Source organism: Kogia breviceps, chromosome 1, assembly GCF_026419965.1.
Source record: "Kogia breviceps isolate mKogBre1 chromosome 1, mKogBre1 haplotype 1, whole genome shotgun sequence".
NCBI classification, from domain to species: domain Eukaryota; kingdom Metazoa; phylum Chordata; class Mammalia; order Artiodactyla; family Physeteridae; genus Kogia; species Kogia breviceps.
Genome location: NC_081310.1, coordinates 23,948,393 through 23,966,825, shown reverse-complemented (window position 1 = coordinate 23,966,825; position 18,433 = coordinate 23,948,393). Strand labels below are relative to the sequence as shown.

Here is an 18,433-nt window from a genome sequence, read left to right as displayed (position 1 = left end):
TGCCAGGCCCTAATTTTATGCGGACAAATCTTTTGACTTGGTAATTCTAGAATTTTTATTTCCTACAGGTAAAAAACTTATATCCTTTACCTCTTCATAATATCATCACACCAGATCATCAGGAGAAAGAGATCCCTGCTACTCCATGGCTTCAAATACTGTATGACAGCAACACCATATTCTTTCCAAAGTAACAGACATTACTAACCATTCCCTATGTGGATGCTTCCAATTCACCTCAAATTCAACATTTCCAAAATGAAACAATCTTTCTCCCTCCTCTCTACAGATCTGTTCCTTTTCTTCTGTTTCTTCTCTCAGTTAATGATTCCACCACCTACCCAGAAACTTTGAGGACTTGGTTAAAAAATGATTCTTCCAAAAAAATTTTCCTTGTCTGGGTTAAGTTACAATTCTATTTGTTCCTGATGAACCTGGTACTTCCCCTATCATGGATGGTACTTACTGCACTCCATAATTTCCTCTTTGTATACCCGACTAGAAAGTTCTTAGGGGACAGATTAGATCTTACTTATTTTAATCCAAGTAGTTTCCACACTGGAGGGAGCAAAGAATATTGGTTGACTACATGAATAAATGGTTTCCTTTTCCTCCCCTTACCCCGCAATACAAGTGGTCACCAAAAACTGCCCATTTTATGGAAAAAAAACAAAAAAACAAACCTCTGCCTTCTAGTCCATTATTTCTCTTCCTAGTGACTCAGGCTTTATCAAAAACTAGACTAATGGTCTTTTGTTCTCCAGTCTCCTGTACTTTCTGGCCATTCTATAATTGGCAAGTACTTATTACCAATTTATGTGAAAAGAAAAAATAGATTTGAAAAGGTTACTCAAAGACATGAGTCATAATTTTCTGTCCAGGCTATGAATGCTATTTTCTGGACAAAAAAAAAAATCTGATCGACTACCTCAAAAAACATGTATGTCACCATTAACTCAAAAAACTCAAAAAAAGTTGTGTTTGAGACTTCCTAGTTAAAGTGTTAGTTTTTTTATCCAAAACAGATCGAAAAGTATAATCAAATATAAAGTAATTAGACTATTATTACTATAACATATAGTCAGTGAGAAGTAATGACCATTAGCCTCTTACAATTATATTAACATCTTATATATACATGATGGTCTTAGGCTCAAGCTTTAGATGCTGAAAGCATTACGCTTTCATAAAGTGATTGTATCCCTCTCCTCCTAAGTATTTTAGTACCAAAGAAAATTTTACACAAATTTAGGTAGGAAAGGCCACAATCACATTATTACGTTGGTTTCACCTCTGATGGCCTTCTCGATTTAAAAAAACAGTGTAATGGTAAACAGAAGTTAACACATTTTTCCTATTAAACTTAAAACCCAAATCACTTCTCTAGAGCTAAAACCTCCAAAATTCCATACACTTTGGGTAGCTTTTCCCAAAGTATAGTCAGTGGAGTGTTCATGGACATTAGGCAAAAAAGTTCCATGATCACTGCAGTTCAATCAAGATCACTCCATCAGAATTACGAGATGACTTCCACAAAGTGATTCTAAAATTCATCTGAAAGGTGCACAATAATCAATTTTTTGAAAAAGAAATATAATAAATGTTCCATTCCTCAGGCTGGATGTTTTCTGTGCTCTTTTTAATATAAAACAAAGATTACGACGTGGAAGTAGTGGCTCAAACAGTCGCAATATTTAAAAAGAGAACTGTAATTTCCATTCCCAATATTATCCCACCTAAAAAAAAGAAATGAAATATATGAAAACAAGTTGTTCAGACACCAGACAATAGGTAGCACAGGACAGTGGTCCCTAAGAAAAGAAAGAAAAACAAGATGACCTCTAGGACTGTCCCAGGTTATCGTGTATAGCGTGTATCCAGGACACAGAGCAGAGAGAGGGAACCCACATAGAGCCCAAGGGTCGCCTTGAGTTGAGAAGATAGGGTTGAGAATTCCACAGGTAGCTAGAATTCAAAGGACAGAGTACTGCAGTACAAAGGGTCATACAAAGAACTCCAGAGATCTGCAGTGGGTTCTCTTGAATCTTCACATGGTTAATATAAGGAAACTACCAGAGGACAAGAAATAAACCATTGGAAAAGCAGAGGAGAAATAATCCCCAAAGTGTATGCACGCCCAGGTATAGCTCCAGAGTGAAAAAAAGCCTAATACATGGGCACAAAGTAGAGTACTCAGAAAGGTACTGACTGCTTCAGTAGTGGGGAGAGAAATTAGCCCCTGTCTAAAGGCTGCTCTGGTCTAAAGCTCAAAAAGCAAGCCTCAAAAGAATCAAACTGTTTCCAAGAAACTTAGCTGCAACCCAAAACAAAGCTCAAGAATATATAAATGATTGCAAAAATATTCAGTACTCAAGAAAGTAAAATGCACAATGTCTGGCATCCAATCAAAAATTGTCAGGCATGCAAAAAGCAGGAAAATATGACCCATAATAAGGGGAAAAAACAACAACAAATAGAAACAGACCTAGAAATCACATAGAAGTTAGAATTATTAGATGAGAACAGTAAATCAGTTATTCTAGCTATAATCCCTAAGTCCAACAAAATAGAGGAAAGCATGAACAGGTTAAGGAAAGACTTGGAAGATATAAAAAAGTCTAAATTAAATGTCCAGAGATGAGAAATACACTGGATGGGATTAATAGATTAGACACAGAAAATATTAGTTAATTAAACACCCACAATAGGAACTAGCTAAATAAAACGAAGCACAAAAAGAATAAAGGCTGGGGTGAGGAGCAAAAGAAGAGAGCATCACTGAACTATAAGGCAACCTCAAGTGACCTAATATGTGTAATAGGAATCTCCAAAAGGAGAGGACAGAAACATCTGGAAAACTAATGGCCAAATTATTCCTAAATTTGAAGAAAACTACAAACTCATAAATCAAAAAAGTCAGTAAACTCCAAGCATGAGAAACATGAAGAAACTCCACCAAAATATTAATACATCCTAATCAAGGAACAAAGAGAAAATCTTAAAGTAGCACACTTCAGAGCAACAAAGATAAGAATTACAAGAGACATCTCACTGAAAACAATGCAAGCCAGAAAACTGGAACAATGTATTTTAAGTTCTGAAAGAAAGCAAGCTGTCAACCTATAATTCTATATCCAATGAAAATATCTTTTCAAAATGAAGGCAGGGCTTCCCTGGTGGTGCAGTTGTTAAGAATCCACCCGCTAATGCAGGGGACACAGGTTCGAGCCCTGGTCCGGGAATAAACCACATGCTGAGGAGCAACTAAGCCCATGTGCAACAACTACTGAGCCTGCGAGCCACAACTACTGAGGCTATGTGCCACAACTACTGAAGCCCATGTGCCTAGAGCCTATGCTCTGCAACAAGAGAAGCCACAACAATGAAAGCCCGTGCACTGCAATGAAGAACAGCCTCCACTCCCGCAACTAGAGAAAGCCCGTGCGCAGCAACGAAGACCCAATGCAGCCAAAAAATAAATTAATTAATATTTTAAAAAATAAATTTTAAAAAATGAAGGCAAAAGGAAGACCCTTCAGACACAGAAGAACTGAAAAGACCGTCACCAGCAGATCTGCACTCTAAGGATGTTTAAGAATTCCTTCAGGGGCTTCCCTGGTGGCGCAGTGGTTGAGAATCTGCCTGCCAATGTAGGGGACACGGGTTCGAGTCCTGGTCTGGGAAGATCCCACATGCCGCGTAGCAACTGGGCCCGTGAGCCACAACTACTGAGCCTGCGTGTCTGGAGCCTGTGCTCTGCAACAAGAGAGGCCGCAACAGTGAGAGGCCCACACACCGCGATGAAGAGTGGCCCCCGCTTGCCACAACTAGAGGAAGCCCTCGCACAGAAACAAAGACCCAACACAGCCAAAAATAAATAAATAAATTTATTTTTTTTAAAAAGGGAATTCCTTCAGGCAGAAGCAAAATGATACCAGATGGAAATCTGGATCTATGTAAAAGAATACAGACCACCAAAAAAGGTCAAAATACTTTTTTTTCCTTATTTTTAATCTCTTTAAAAGACAATTGTCTATTCGAAGCAAAAGTGACAGCAATATATTAAGGAGTTTATAACATATTTACAAGGAAAACAAATGACACAATGGCACAAAGGCCTAGAGAGGAGCAACAGAAGCATATTGTTACAAGGTTCTTAAACTATACACGAAATGCTACATTGTTTGAAAATAGACTATAGTAATTTAAAGATGTACACTAGAAACCTTAAAATAAACACTAAACACACACACAAACATATAATAAGCCAATGAAAGATAAAATATCAACATTTAAAAAGTTAATCCAAAAATGGTATAAAAAGAGAGAAAGAACAAATGGCTAAATGGGAAAAAAATCTGAAAAAGAATAGATACATGTATACGTATAACTGAATCACTTTGCTGTACACCTTTACTGTAATCAACTATACACTAATATAAAATAAAAAATTTTAAAAAGAACAAGTGGGACAAATAAAAAAATAGGAAGGTGGTAGATTGAAACCTAACCACATTACATTACTAATTACATTAACAAAATGACTTTAACATTCTAATTAAAAAGCAAAAATCAGTCAGACTGGATAAAAAAGCAAGACAAAGTTTAAATAAAAAGCTTAGATAGGTTAAAAGTAAAATAATGGAAAATATATCATGCTAACAATTAAAAAAAAGCAGAAGCAGCTTATTAATGTCAAAGTAGAATTCATAGGACTTCCCTGGTGGTCCAGTGTTTAATAAGAGTCTGCCTTCCAATGCAGGGGACGCAGGTTTGATCCCTGCTCAGGGAACTAAGATCCCACATGCCACAGGGCAACTAAGCCCGTGAGCTGCAACTGCCGAGCCCATGCGCTCTAGAGCCCACTCACCACAACTAGAGAGCCCAAGTGCTGCAACTACTGAGCCCGCGTGCTCTGGTGCCCACACACCACAACTAGAGGGCCCAAGCACCGCAATGAAGGATCCCGCATGCCGCAACAAAGATCCCGCATGCCACAGCTAAGACCTGACACAGCCCAATTAATTAAATAATTAATTTATTTATTATTTTTATAAGTAGAATTCAGAGCAAAGAATATTACCAGGGATAAAGAGGGTCATTTCATAACAATAAAGGGGTCAATTCTGACACACAGGAGTTCAAAAAAATGTTCAGTGAGTGAAAGAAAATGTTTTCCAAATGTAGAAGTTAGCCTTTGAATCTATAGGGCACAAATTGGCTTCTGGCTTCCAGACCTTTCAAATCCCATATTTACAGTGTGAATTTTCACATATTAAGCACACTGAAGAGAACTTCAAAAAAATTATATTAGAAAGAACATCTTATATAAAGACATATCTATATATACATCTGCACAAAAACACATTAAGCAGCTATGTTCAGTACTGTACAAAATTAAGTACAGTCCTAGCCTGACATGCCAGTATTGGCAACCTCTAAAAAGTAATTTACAAAGTTTCAATCCTTCCAAGGTCTAGATAGGCAGAGCAAGAACACTATGCCTAATTTCAATGAAAATATTGTCCACTGTCTTTATAAAGCACAGATGGATTTTCACTCCCTTCACAAAAACCTTCAATGACACCCCTACTGCATATAAAAACTGACATCTTCAGCCACAGGTAATCAAGACCCTCCACAATCTGGCAGTCTCAGACTATCTTTACAATGTTTGTCTCCCCACGCCCCTTCCTTCATCAGTTTGCTATTGCCTCGCATATTCATTCTTTTATTTATGCTGTTCCCTCCTCTACCTCCTTCTGCCAAAGCCCCATTTAAGGACTAGATTCCCAGTGTGGTCTGGGAATCCTTTTCCTATTTAATCTCATCTCTGAGCTCACCCCTTTCCATATTTATGTTTGTTAGCAATCCTAAAAATAATTTTTGAAATCCATTATTTGTATTTGCTAGTCTTCCCCACAATACTATGAATTTCTAAAAGGCAAAAATCATACCTTATTCCTGTGAATTCCAGAGGGTCACAATGCCTTGAAACTAACAGGTCCTAAACATGTCATAAATTAGGATAGCAAGATACTAGCAGGGACAGGAATAGACATGTTGAACAATAAATAAAATCAATTTTTAAAAACTCAGTATTCTTAAAACCCAACAAGAAAACAAACAACCCAATTAAAAAATGGCCAAAGATCTAACAGACACCTCAATAAAGAAGATATACAGATGGCGAATAAGCACATGAAAAGATGCTCCACATCTTACGTCATCAGGAAAATGCAAATTCAAACAATGACCTACCAATACACACTTACTAGAATGGCCAAACTCCGGAAGCTGACAACAACCAAATGGTGGTGAGAATGTAGAGTAACAGGAACTCTCATTCATTGATGCTGGGAATGCAAAATGGTACTGCCACTTTGGAAGACAGTTGGGCAGTTTCTTACAAAACTAAACATATTCTTACCATATGATCTGGCGATCACACTCCTGGTATTTACCCAAAGGAGCTTAAAACTTATATAAAACACAAAAACCTGCACATGGATATTTTTAACAGTTTTATTAATAATCGTCAAAACCTGGAAACCACCAAGATGTCCTTCAGCAGGTGAACTGATAAACAGTGGTACGTCCAAACAATGGAATATTATGTAGTGCTGTAAAGAGGTACATGCCAAGAAAAGACATGGAAGAAACTTAAATGTGTATTACAAAGTGAAAGAAGCCAATCTGAAAAGGCTACATAGTGCATAATTCCAACCATAAGACAATTCTGAAAAAGGTAAAACTATGGAGACAAAAAGATCAGTGATTGCCAGGAGTTAGTAGAGAGGGAGGGACGGAGAGGGGAGCACAGAGAATTTCTAGGGTGGTGAAACTACTCTGAATGATACCATAATGGTGGATACATTACATTAGACATTGACCCAAATCCATAGAATGTGCAACACCAAGAATGAGAATAGTAATGTAAACTATGGACTTTGGGTGACGATGTGTCAGTGCAGGTTCATCAACTGTAACAAATGTTCCAGTCTAGTATGGGATGTTGTTAATGGGAGAAGTTACGCATGAATAGGAGCACGGAAAGCGTATACTGGAAATCTCTGTGCCTGCCACTCGATTTTGCTGCGAACTTAAAACTGCTCTAAAGAATAAAGTGTATTAAAAAGAAAAAGCTCAGGGACTTCCCTGGTGGAGCAGTGGTTAAGAATCCGCCTGCCAAGGCAGCGGACAAGGGTTCGAGCCCTGGTCCGGGAAGATCCCACATGCGGTGGGGCAGCTAAGCCTGTGCACCACAACTATGGAGCGTGCACCGCAACTACTGAGTGTGCACCCTAGAGCCCGCGCGCCACAACTACTGAAGCCCGCACGCCCAGAGCTCGTGCTCCGCAACGAGAAACCACAATGAGAAGCCCGCGCACCACAACGAAGAGTAGCCTCCCGCTCGCCACAACTAGAGAAAGCCCGCGTGCAGCAACAAAGACCCAATGCAACCAAAAATAAATTAATTAATTAAATTGATTCTTTAAAAAAAAAAAAAGCTTAATATTGGATCCCACTTATTTTTAAGTATACATTGCTTCAATATTAAGAAGCAAAGCAAAATTTGCAAAAGTACTAGGAAAGATATTGACACAATACGAAAAATCAGTTGTGTGAAATTCACACATCCTAGAAGGCTGCTGAACTCCACAACAGAAAATAAAACTCTAATCTAGTTGTTCAATAATTATAATGCACCATATACTGAGCGAACATTTCTACAAGTCATTTTATATGCATTTTTACTTTTTAAAAAAAACTAAGAATTATGATATAAATGTAAACTAGCCGTGGACCCAGAAACGTCCAGCCTTTTAGCAGTTGTTCTTTCAAACTTAATTCAAATATTTACCAATCACGAACTACTTTTAAAACATTGCGTTGGGAAGGGAATGCAAGGGCCGAAAGATGACCTACTTTCTGACCTCAAGGAGTTTACATTCTAGGAGATACATAATCAACCATGAAAATAAATGCTACAATAAAGGTGTATATTCTGTGAGATCCCAGGAAAGAACTGGGATAAAGAGAAATGAAAGAGTGTATAGAAAAGATGGCATTTAAGCTAAGGAGGATTTGAAAGCTGAAAACTTGAAAAAGGCAGAGATGGCACTCCAGGCTTGAAGGACAGGAGCAAAGGAACATTAAAATACATCTTCAAGAAAATGGGCCCAGGATTGCGGATGATTCTGGAATAGCCGAAGCATAAACTCGTGAATAGTTGAGGGTGGACAGTACAGAAGATTTACTGTAGAGACCGTTGACCTAACCTAGGGAAATGAGACTTCATTCTGAAGAAGAAAACGAAGAATCTCCAGAAAATTTTTATGGTTAGGAAAGAAACAATGTTTTGTGTCCTCTTAAATCGAGATGTGTCCATCCCAAAACTGCTGCATAACAATCTTTAAAAAAGAAAAAAAAATGTGGTTTTTTGGTAATTATTGCTGTTCTGCGAATCGGTGACATTCTGGCACTAGGTTATTGAAAAATTAGAATCAAAAATTACAGTACGGGGAGAATGCAGACTTTCCCTAGCGCTTAACACACTCAGAGCATCCCTCAAACATTAACTTTAGCTGGGCTTGTCATCCCTAATGAAATCCTCCAAAATAAGTAAACCTACCCTAATTTCCTTCTCTCCTTACAGACTTAATCAATGAAAGCTCATTAAAGAAAAGTCCTTAACATCTACTGGCTCTTTAGGATATTTTAAGAATACACTCTACTTAAGAGTTTCCAAGAGACACATATTTAATCCTCAAGGACCCAGGTTCTTATCAAATATCTTCTCAAACTACCCATTTGAAAAAACATAACGGCTAGTTTGAACCTCGTTGGCTTTGAGAACAAATTAACCTCCCCACGCCCCCCAGTCCACGAGTAACAAAAGTAATCGTCCTCAAGTTTCCAGGTGGCACAAGCAAGGCAAACTAATACCCACTCCAAGATGTACAGTTATTTTAAATCTCCTTTATCGAACCAATTCACTGCACTTTTCAAATCACGAGGCAAACTTCTCCGCCCGGGACTCTTCCCAGCCAGGCCCAGGAGCATGTGGACCACACACCAATGTTAAGACAGACTCAAAGTACGAGCAGGTTCCCCCGGAGCGAGGCCCGCCAAGGTCTCAACCGCACCAAACAACCGTGGGGAAGAGGCGCCGAGGTCCAGGTCGCCGGGAGGGCGTGAGCACCCTGCTGCCGGCGCGTTAGGCGCGGGGGTTGGACCCCGAGGCGCCTCTCCGCCGCCATGTGCCGCCGCTCCGCAGAGGAGGTTATATAACAGACTCCCGGAGCCCTGGAGCGTGTCGCAACCGCCAACGCCCGCATTCGCCCGCTCGGGCCGGCTCCGCGAGTCGGGCCGCCGCTGCTCGCTGAGCGGCCACAGGCCCGGCCTAGGCCCGGCGCGGGGAGGGCCCGGCGGGCCAGGCGCGGCGGGAGAAGCCGGGCCGCCGCTCCGGGCCCAGGCCGCGCCGACCCGCCCTCCACCGTCCCAGCCCAACCCCCTCCTTCCCTTCCCACTACCTGAGAAGGGCGGGTGACCGAGCCGCCGCGGCCGCCAAGTCCAGGGGGGCGCGAGCTCCTCCCGCGCGGGTCCGTCACAGCATCTCCCAAGAGACACAGCCGCCGCCGGCAGGGCGCGTACACCTCCGCACAAGCCCCGCGAGCGCCTTCGCCGGCAACAGGCCGGCCGACCGCTCAGCGACTAAAATGCAGCCGTTGCCTGCGCCGCGGCCCCGGGTTCCTTCCCCACGTGACTCTGCCTCCTCCGCTCGCGCAGCGATGGCCCCGCTTTGCGCATTACCACCCGGCCGACACACAGTCCCAAACGACCAGGAGAGGATGGGAGGGGCGGTGAAGGGCGGAGAGAAGTGGGAGACGGAAAGGAGATCGCGGCGCGGGGACCTGAGTTCTCGCGAGTGTTCCGGCCTTGAGCGCCGGCTCTGCGGGAATTTCAAACTCTCTGCGAAAGAAGGTGGGGGAGGGAAAGAAGGTGGGGGAGGGAAAGGGAGGAAAGGGAAGCAGGGTGGGGAAGGGCAGGTCCTTTTTGTAAAATAGGATCTCCCCACCTCCAAAGAGCTGAAGGGAAGAACGACTACGAACCCCACAATGCCTTGCGCGTTAAACCGCTCTGGTCGCCCAGCCCTTGGGCCCAGCGCGGAGTCGGGAGTGGTAGTCTGTACCCGAAGTAGCGCCCGCGTAGCGATCCCGCCTGGTGTCTAATGAGACGGAAGAGTCGCCGCTTTATCTTCTGGCTCCGCTTACCGGTGGCCGAATGATAATCTTTGCCTTCGGTGGTTTTCTTTCTCCCTGCTCGGGCTTTCCGTGCCAAAAGTGGGCGCCTGACTTTTGGGGAAACGCTTCTTTCCCCCTCCTCTGTATTTTTAAACATCCGAGCGTGCTTTCGTGGCCAGAGATGTTCACGAGGTCTAGTCTAATCTACTAAGTCAAAATTTTACCCCAAGTCAGTGTTGCATGTTTGGTCACCCTGGGGTTTCATTGTGGAATTTCTTTTATTTGTTGTTAGTATCTTTGAAGTAAGTCCCAGCACCACACACTCTTCAAACGTGTGGAATATATCCACAATAGTAAATTCCAAATAAAAGAATTATAATGGGAGGTAAAGGTAGGATTCTAGCAGGCCACGTTTTTTTTTTTTTTAATCAGGGAAGTTTATTCTTTTCTGTTACCCTTTCCCGTATGTTTTTTGTCAAAGGCTGTCTTTTAGAAATGTAATATCCTTTTTTCCATAATTTTTGTTCCTTTATTGACAGCAACCTCTGAACGTGACATTTGTTTGCAAAAGGTACTGGGCTAAGTTGTGGTGGAGAAGGAGTTAAAAGAGGTTTTGGGGGACTTCCTTGGTGGTGCAGTGGTTAAGAATCCGCCTGCCACTGCAGGAGACACGGGAATATCTCACATGCCATGGAGCAACTAAGCCCGTGCACCACAACTGCTGAGCCTGCGCTCTAGAGCCCGCCAGCAACAACTACTGAGACCACGTGCCACAACTACTGAAGCCGGCACGCCTAGAGCCCGTGCTCTGCAACAAGAGAAGACACCGCAATGAGAAGCTCGTGCAGTGCAACAAAGAGTAGCTCCTGCTTGCCACAACTAGAGAAAGCCTGCAAGCAGCAACAAAGACCCAACACAGCCAAAAATAAATAAATAAATTTATAATTTTTTTTTTAAAAAAAGGTTTTTGTTTGTTTGTCTTAATTATTTTAGACTTCTTCAAACAGAAACTACTCTGCAGTCAGATGTGCTAATTCATGTCCTTGCTTTGCTCCCCATTCTACATTTCCTTTCCTTGGCACCATTTTATGCCCAATTCATGGGTGCTGTACTTCTTGGTAGTCTGAAGACCTGAGTTTTCAACTCAGGTGTGCTGCTAATGAGCTGTGTGACATTAGGAAAATCAAGTGACCTCTCTGGACTTTGGTTATCAGATTTAGAGAGCAAGAACGGCTGGATTAGAGGTTCAATGGATTCGTTAGACAAACATTTGTTAACTTTGCTCTATGAGCCCTGCCAGTTGTAAAATTCAAAAATCTGTCTCACCATACTTATTATCCAGATTAATTGACTTTCTAAAATGATCTTTCAAATTTTAATCTTTCTTTGCATAATTATGACAGAATGCTGGTATGGTTTCTGTATGATGAGTGTCTATAATCTGGACCAACACTACCTGTCCTATTTTATTATCTTATGTAGTTTCTGGGAATCTTTTCTTCACTTTCCTCCAAACATGTTTCTCCCTTTCAGGGTCTTCCACTAAAAATAGTGCAGCTCAAGTCTCTTTTCTCTCACAAATCTTCTCAAATTCAGCCCATATTAATCACTAAGAACTCGCACAGAATATATGCTGTGCATATTATTTTATGTCTGTTTCCCCTTTTGCCTCAGACTCCCTCCATCCACCGAGCACCCCCATCTCCCAGCTACACTGAGAGCAGACTGTATGTTATACTTTTTTTAATGCTTCCCTCATAACTGCTAGTTTTTTATTTCAATTGCTTTGTAAACCAAATTTCCACTTTAAAGCTCTCATTAATTCCTTTTTCCTCTTTTCAGTCATTTGAGCATACGCCAAATTGTTTTACTTTCCAGAGATGTTTATAACTGTTAAATGAAAAAAAAATTGTGTTTCATAATCAGATGAGTTTGGGGGAAAGGGGACTAAACAAAATTAAGCATTTCTTTTATGTAATACTTCACTGTCTTTAATATGCTTGGCATTTCGCAAAGTTACTTGACCATGGCATGAAAACATTTATGCTTGTGGAACATTTTGCCTCATTAGTGTTCCACAGGATGGACAGGTAAACATGGTTTCAAAGCCTTCCATTACTGGAGGAAGCATTACGTAGTGGAAAGAACATGGTTATTTGGAACCAAACAAACTAGGGTTTTAATCCATTTCACTACTTTCTAGCAACATGATTTTAATGGAATTACTTCCGTTTCTCAGCCTGTTTTCTCATCTAGTAAGAAAGGCTAATGTTACTTATTTTCCTTGCAGAGCTGTTGCAGAGATTAAAGGAAAGTATGTGCCCAGTTCAGAACTTCATTCCCGAGATAGCCTCATCCACCAGAGGGCAGACAGCAGAATCAAGAAGAACTACAATTCTGCAGCCTGTGGAAAGAAAACCAAAGTCACAGAAAGACAGACAAAATGAAAAGTCAGAGGACTTAGTACCAGAGGAAGGAACAAGATAAAGCCCCAGAAAAACAACTAAATGAAGTGGAGATAGGCAACCTTACAGAAAAAGAATTCAGAATCATGAGAGTGAAGATGATCCAGGCCCTCAGAAAAAGAATGGAGGCAAAGATTGAGGCGATGCAAGAAATGTTTAACACAGACCTAGAAGAATTAAAGAAAGAACACCTAGAAAAATTAAAGAACAAACACACAGAGATGAGCAATACAATAACTGAAATGAAAACTACACTAGAAGGAATCAATAGCAGAATAACTGAGGCAGAAGAACGGGTAAGTGACCTGGAAGACAGAACGGTGGAATTCACTGCTGCAGAACAGAATAAAGAAAAAAGAATGAAAAGAAATGAAGAAAGCCTAAGAGACCTCTGGGACAACATTAAATGCAACAACATTTGCATTATAGGGGTCCCAGAAGGATAAGAGAGAGAGAGAAAGGACCTGAGAAAATATTTGAAGAGATTATAGTCAAAAACTTCCCTAACATGGGAAAGGAAATAGCCACCCAAGTCCAGGAAGCACAGCGAGTCCCATACAGGATAAACCCAAGGAGAAACATGCCGAGACACATAGTAATCAAATTGGCAAAAATTAAAGACAAAGAAAAATTATTGAAAGCAGCAAGGGAAAAATGACAAATAACATACAAGTGAACTCCCATAAAGTTAACAGCTGATTTCTCAGCAGAAACTCTACAAGCCAAAAGGGAGTGATATGATATTTTTAAAGTGATGATAGGGAAGAACCTACAACCAAGATTACTCTACCTGGAAAGGATCTCATTCAGATTCGATGGAGAAATCAAAACCTTTACAGACAAGCAAAAGCTAAGAGAATTCAGCACCACCAAACCATCTCTACAACAAATGCTAAAGGAACTTCTCTAAGTGGGAAACACAAGAGAAGAAAAGGACCTACAAAAATAAACACATAACAATTAAGAAAATGGTCATAGGAACATACATATCTATAATTACCTTAAACATGAATGGATTAAGCACTCCAACCAAAAGACATAGGGTTGCTGAATGGATACAAAAACAAGACCCATATATATGCTGTCTACAACAGACTGACTTCAGAACTAGGGACACATACAGACTGAAAGTGAGGGGATGGAAAAAGATAATCCTTGCAAATGGAAATCAAAAGAAAGCTGGAGTAGCAATACTCATATCAGATAAAGCAGACTTTAAAATAAAGAACATTACAAGAGACAAGGAATGACACTACATAATGATCAAGGGATCAATCCAAGAAGAAGATATAACAATTATAAGTATTTATGCACCCAACATAGGAGCACCTCAATACATAAGGCAAATGCTAATAACCATAAAAGGGGAAATCGACAGTAACACAATAATAGTAAGGGACTTTAACACCCCACTTATACCAATGGACAGATCATCCAGACAGAAAATTAATAAGGAAGCACAAGCTTTAAAAGACACAATAGACCAGATAGATTTAATTGATATTTATACAACATTCCATCCAAAAACAGCAGATTAACTTTCTTCTCAAGTGCACACAGAACATTCTCCAAGATAGATCACATCTTGGGTCACAAATTAAGCCTCGGTAAATTTAAGAAAATTGAAATCATATCAAGCATCTTTTCCGACCACAACGCTATGAGATTAAAAATCAATTACAGAGAAAAAAAACATAAAAAACACAAATACATGGAGACTAAACAGTATGCTACTAAATAACCAAGAGATCACTAAAGAAATCAAAGAGGAAATCAAAAATACCTAGAGACAAATTACAATGAAAACATGATGATGCAAAACCTATAGGATGCAGCAAAAACAGTTATAAGAGGGAAGTTTATAGCTATACAAGCCTACCTCAAGAAACAAGAAGAATCTCAAATAAACAATCTAACCTTAAACCTAAAGGAACTAGAGAAAGAACAAACAAAACCCAAAGTTAGCAGAAGGCAAGAAATGCTAAAGATTAGAACAGAAATAAATGAAATAGAAACAAAGAAAACAATATCAAAGATCAATAAACCTAAAAGGTGGTTCTTTGAGAAGATAAACAAAATTGATAAACCTTTAGCCAGACTCATCAAGAAAAAGAGGGAGAGGACTCCAATCAATAAAATTAGAAATGAAAAAGGAGAAGTTACAATGGACACCGCAGAAATACAAAGCATCCTAAGAGGCTACTACAAGCAACTCTATGCCAATAAAATGGACAGCCTGGAAGAAATGGACAAATTCTTAGAAAGGTATAACCTTCCAAGACTGAACCAGGAAGAAACAGAAAATATGAACAGACCAACTAGAAGTAATGAAATTGAAACTGTGATTAAAAATCTTCCAACAAAGAGAAGTCCAGGACCAGATGGCTTCACAGGTGAATTCTATCAAACATTTAGAGAAGAGCTAACACCCATCCTTCTCAAACTCTTCCAAAAAATTGCAGAGGAAGGAACACTCCCCAACTCATTCTATGAGGCCACCATCACCCTGATACCAAAACTAGACAAAGATACTACAAAAAAAGAAAAGTACAGACCAATATCACTGATGAATATAGATGCAAAAATCCTCAACAAATTACTAGCAAACAGTATCCAACAACACATTAAAAGGATCATACACCACGATCAAGTGGGATTTATCCCAGGGATGCAAGGACTCTTCAATATACACAAATCAATCAATGTGATACACCATATTAACAAATTGAAGAATAAAAACCATATGATCATCTCAATAGATGCAGAAAAACTTTTGACTAAATTCAACACCCATTTATGATAAAAACTCTCCAGAAAGTGGGCATAGAGGGAACCTACGTCAACATAATAAAGGCCATATATGACAAATCCACAGCAAACATCATTCTCAATGGTGAAAAACTGAAAGCATTTCCTCTAAGATCAGGAACAAGACAAGGATGTCCACTCTCACCGCTATTATTCAACATAGTTTTGGAAGTCCTAACCTCGGCAACCAGAGGAAAAAGAAATAAAAGGAATAGAAATTGGAAAAGAAGAAGGAAAACTGTCACTGTTTGCAGATGACACGATACTATACATACAGAATCCTAAAGATGCCACCAGAAAACTACTAGAGCTAATCAATGAATTTGGTAAAGTTGCAGGATACAAAATTAATGCACAGAAATCTCTTGCATTCCTATACAATGATGATGAAAAATCCGAAAGAGAAATTAATGAAATGCTCCCATTTACCATTGCAACAAAAAGAATAAAATACCTAAGAATAAACCTACCTAGGGAGACAAAAGACCTGTATGCAGAAAACTATAAGACACTGATGAAAGAAATCAAAGATGGCACAAACAGATGGAGAGATATGCCATGTTCTTTGATTGGGAGAATCAATATTGTGAATATGACTATACTACCCAAGCAATCTACAGATTCAGTGCAATACCTATCACATTACCAGTGGCATTTTTTACAGAACTAGAACAAAAAATCTGAAAATTTATTTGGCGACACAAAAGACCCTGAATAGCCAAAGCAGTCTTGAGGGAAAAAAATGGAGCTGGAGGAATCAGACTCCCTGACTTCAGACTATACTACAAAGCTACAGTAATCAAGGCAATGTGGTACTGGCACAAAAACAGAAATATAGATCAATGGAACAGGATAGAAAGCCGAGAGATAAACCCACACACATATGGTCACCTAATTTACAACAAAGAAGGCAAGTACATACAATGGAGAAAAGACTGTCTCTTCAATAAGTGGTGCTGGGAAAACTGGACAGCTACATGTAAAAAATGAAATTAGAACACTCCCTAACACGATACACAAAAATAAACTCAAAATGGATTAGAGACCTAAATGTAAGACCATACACTATAAAACTCTTAGAGGAAAACATAGGAAAAACACTCTTTGACATAAATCACAGCAAGATCTTTTTTGACCCACTTCCTAGAGTAATGGAAATAAAAACAAAAATAAACAAATGGGACATAATGAAACTTCAAAGGTTTTGCAAAGCAAAGGAAACTACAAACAAGACAAAAAGACAACCCTCAGAATAGGAGAAAATATTTGCTAATGAATCGACGGACAAAGGATTAATGTCCAAAATAAACAGCTCATGCAGCTCAATATTAAATAAACATACAACACAATCAAAAAATGGGCAGAAGACCTGAATAGACATTTCTCCAAAGAATACATACAGATGACCAAGAAGCACATGAAAAGCTGTTCAACATCACTAATTTTTAGAGAAACTAATGAAAACTACAATGTGGTATCACCTGACACCAGTTAGAATGGGCATCACCAGAAAGTCTACAAACAACAAATACTGGAGGGGGTGTGGAGAAAAGGGAACCCTCTTGCACTGTTGGTGGGAATATAAATTGATACAGCCACTATGGAGAACATTATGGAGGTTCCTTAAAAAACTAAAAATAGAATTACCATATGACCCAGCAATCCCACTACTGGGCATATACCCAGAGAAAACCATAATTCAAAAAGACACATGTACCCCAATGTTCATTGAAGCACTATTTACAATAGTCAGGTCATGGAAGCAACCTAAATGCCCATCAACAGACGAATGGATAAAGAAGATGTGGTACATGTATACAATGGAGTATTACTCAGCCATTAAAAGGAACGAAACTGGGTCATTTGTAGAGATATGAATGGTTCTAGAGACTGTCATACAGAGTGAAAGTAAGTCAGAAAGAGAAAAACAAATATCTTATATTAATGCATATATGTGGAACCTAGAAAAATGGTACAGATGAACCGGTTTGCAGGGCAGAAATTGAGACACAGATGTAGAGAACAAATGTATGGACACCAAGGGGGGAAAGCGGCGGCGGTGGGGGTGGGTGGGTGGGATGAACTGGGGGATTGGGATTGATATGTATACATTAATATGTATAAAATGGATAACTATAAGAACCTGCTGTATAAAAAATAAATAAGATAAAATTCAAAAAAAAAAAAAGAACTTCATTCCCTTTCTCCCTATATGATCAGTCATATGTTATTTTGGTAAAAGGCCTAGAAAATGATAACTAGTGTGGACCCTCATGCTTCCATTTGGAATGTTTTATTCAAGAGTCGCTATTTCAGTACCAATCCAGCATCCTGGGGGCAACAGACAGCCATCTAATTTCGGAGAATTTAGAACCTCACTGGAGACTTCCCCAATGCAGGGGGTGCGGGTTTGATGCCTGGTTGGAGAACTAAATCCCACATGCTGCACAGTGTGGCCAAATAAATATATATATAAATGGGAAAAGAAGAAAACAAAAAGAAATGAGTGGCTTGAACATCTTTAAAAAAAAAAAAAAAAAAAGAACCCCATTGAAGTGTTCTGAATTAGATCTTGTTTGTTTTGCAAAGTAATGGGGAAAAACCTTGATAGCAATAACAACAAAACGGAGCTTCTCTGTCTCAAATAGAAGCGGTGCCTCTGTCAACAGCTACGTTTTCGTCAATTTTGTGGAGATGATTTTTTATAGCAAGGAGTACCCCAACCTTGATTTCTCCAATTGACAATAAACTTGGTGAGTGAAGAGTCATTTTTCATGTTCCCTACTACATTTCCAGTGATGGCATAGTGGCCAGCATATAAATAAGTGCTAAAATAATTTTTTAGTGAATGAGTATATATTTATTGATTTCACCATTCAAAAAGCAAAATATAGAATATTAGGGCTTCCCTGG

At 39.6% G+C, this 18,433-nt stretch overlaps 1 protein-coding gene across 7 annotated transcripts in view; it reads right to left on the bottom strand.

The window, feature by feature from the left end:
- Positions 1-10,007, bottom strand: part of AHCTF1 (AT-hook containing transcription factor 1) — an 85,600-nt gene extending 75,593 nt beyond the window's left edge. For 4 of the 7 annotated variants that reach the window (XM_067028926.1, XM_067028940.1, XM_059068648.2 and 1 more), the window contains exon 1: positions 9,537-9,841. The gene's annotated coding sequence lies outside the window, so the exon portion shown is untranslated. Of the gene's footprint in view, positions 1-9,536 lie in introns of all 7 variants that reach the window. The other 3 variants (XM_067028932.1, XM_067028950.1, XM_067028962.1) reach the window with 3 other exon arrangements.
- Positions 10,008-18,433: the final 8,426 nt, after the last annotated feature.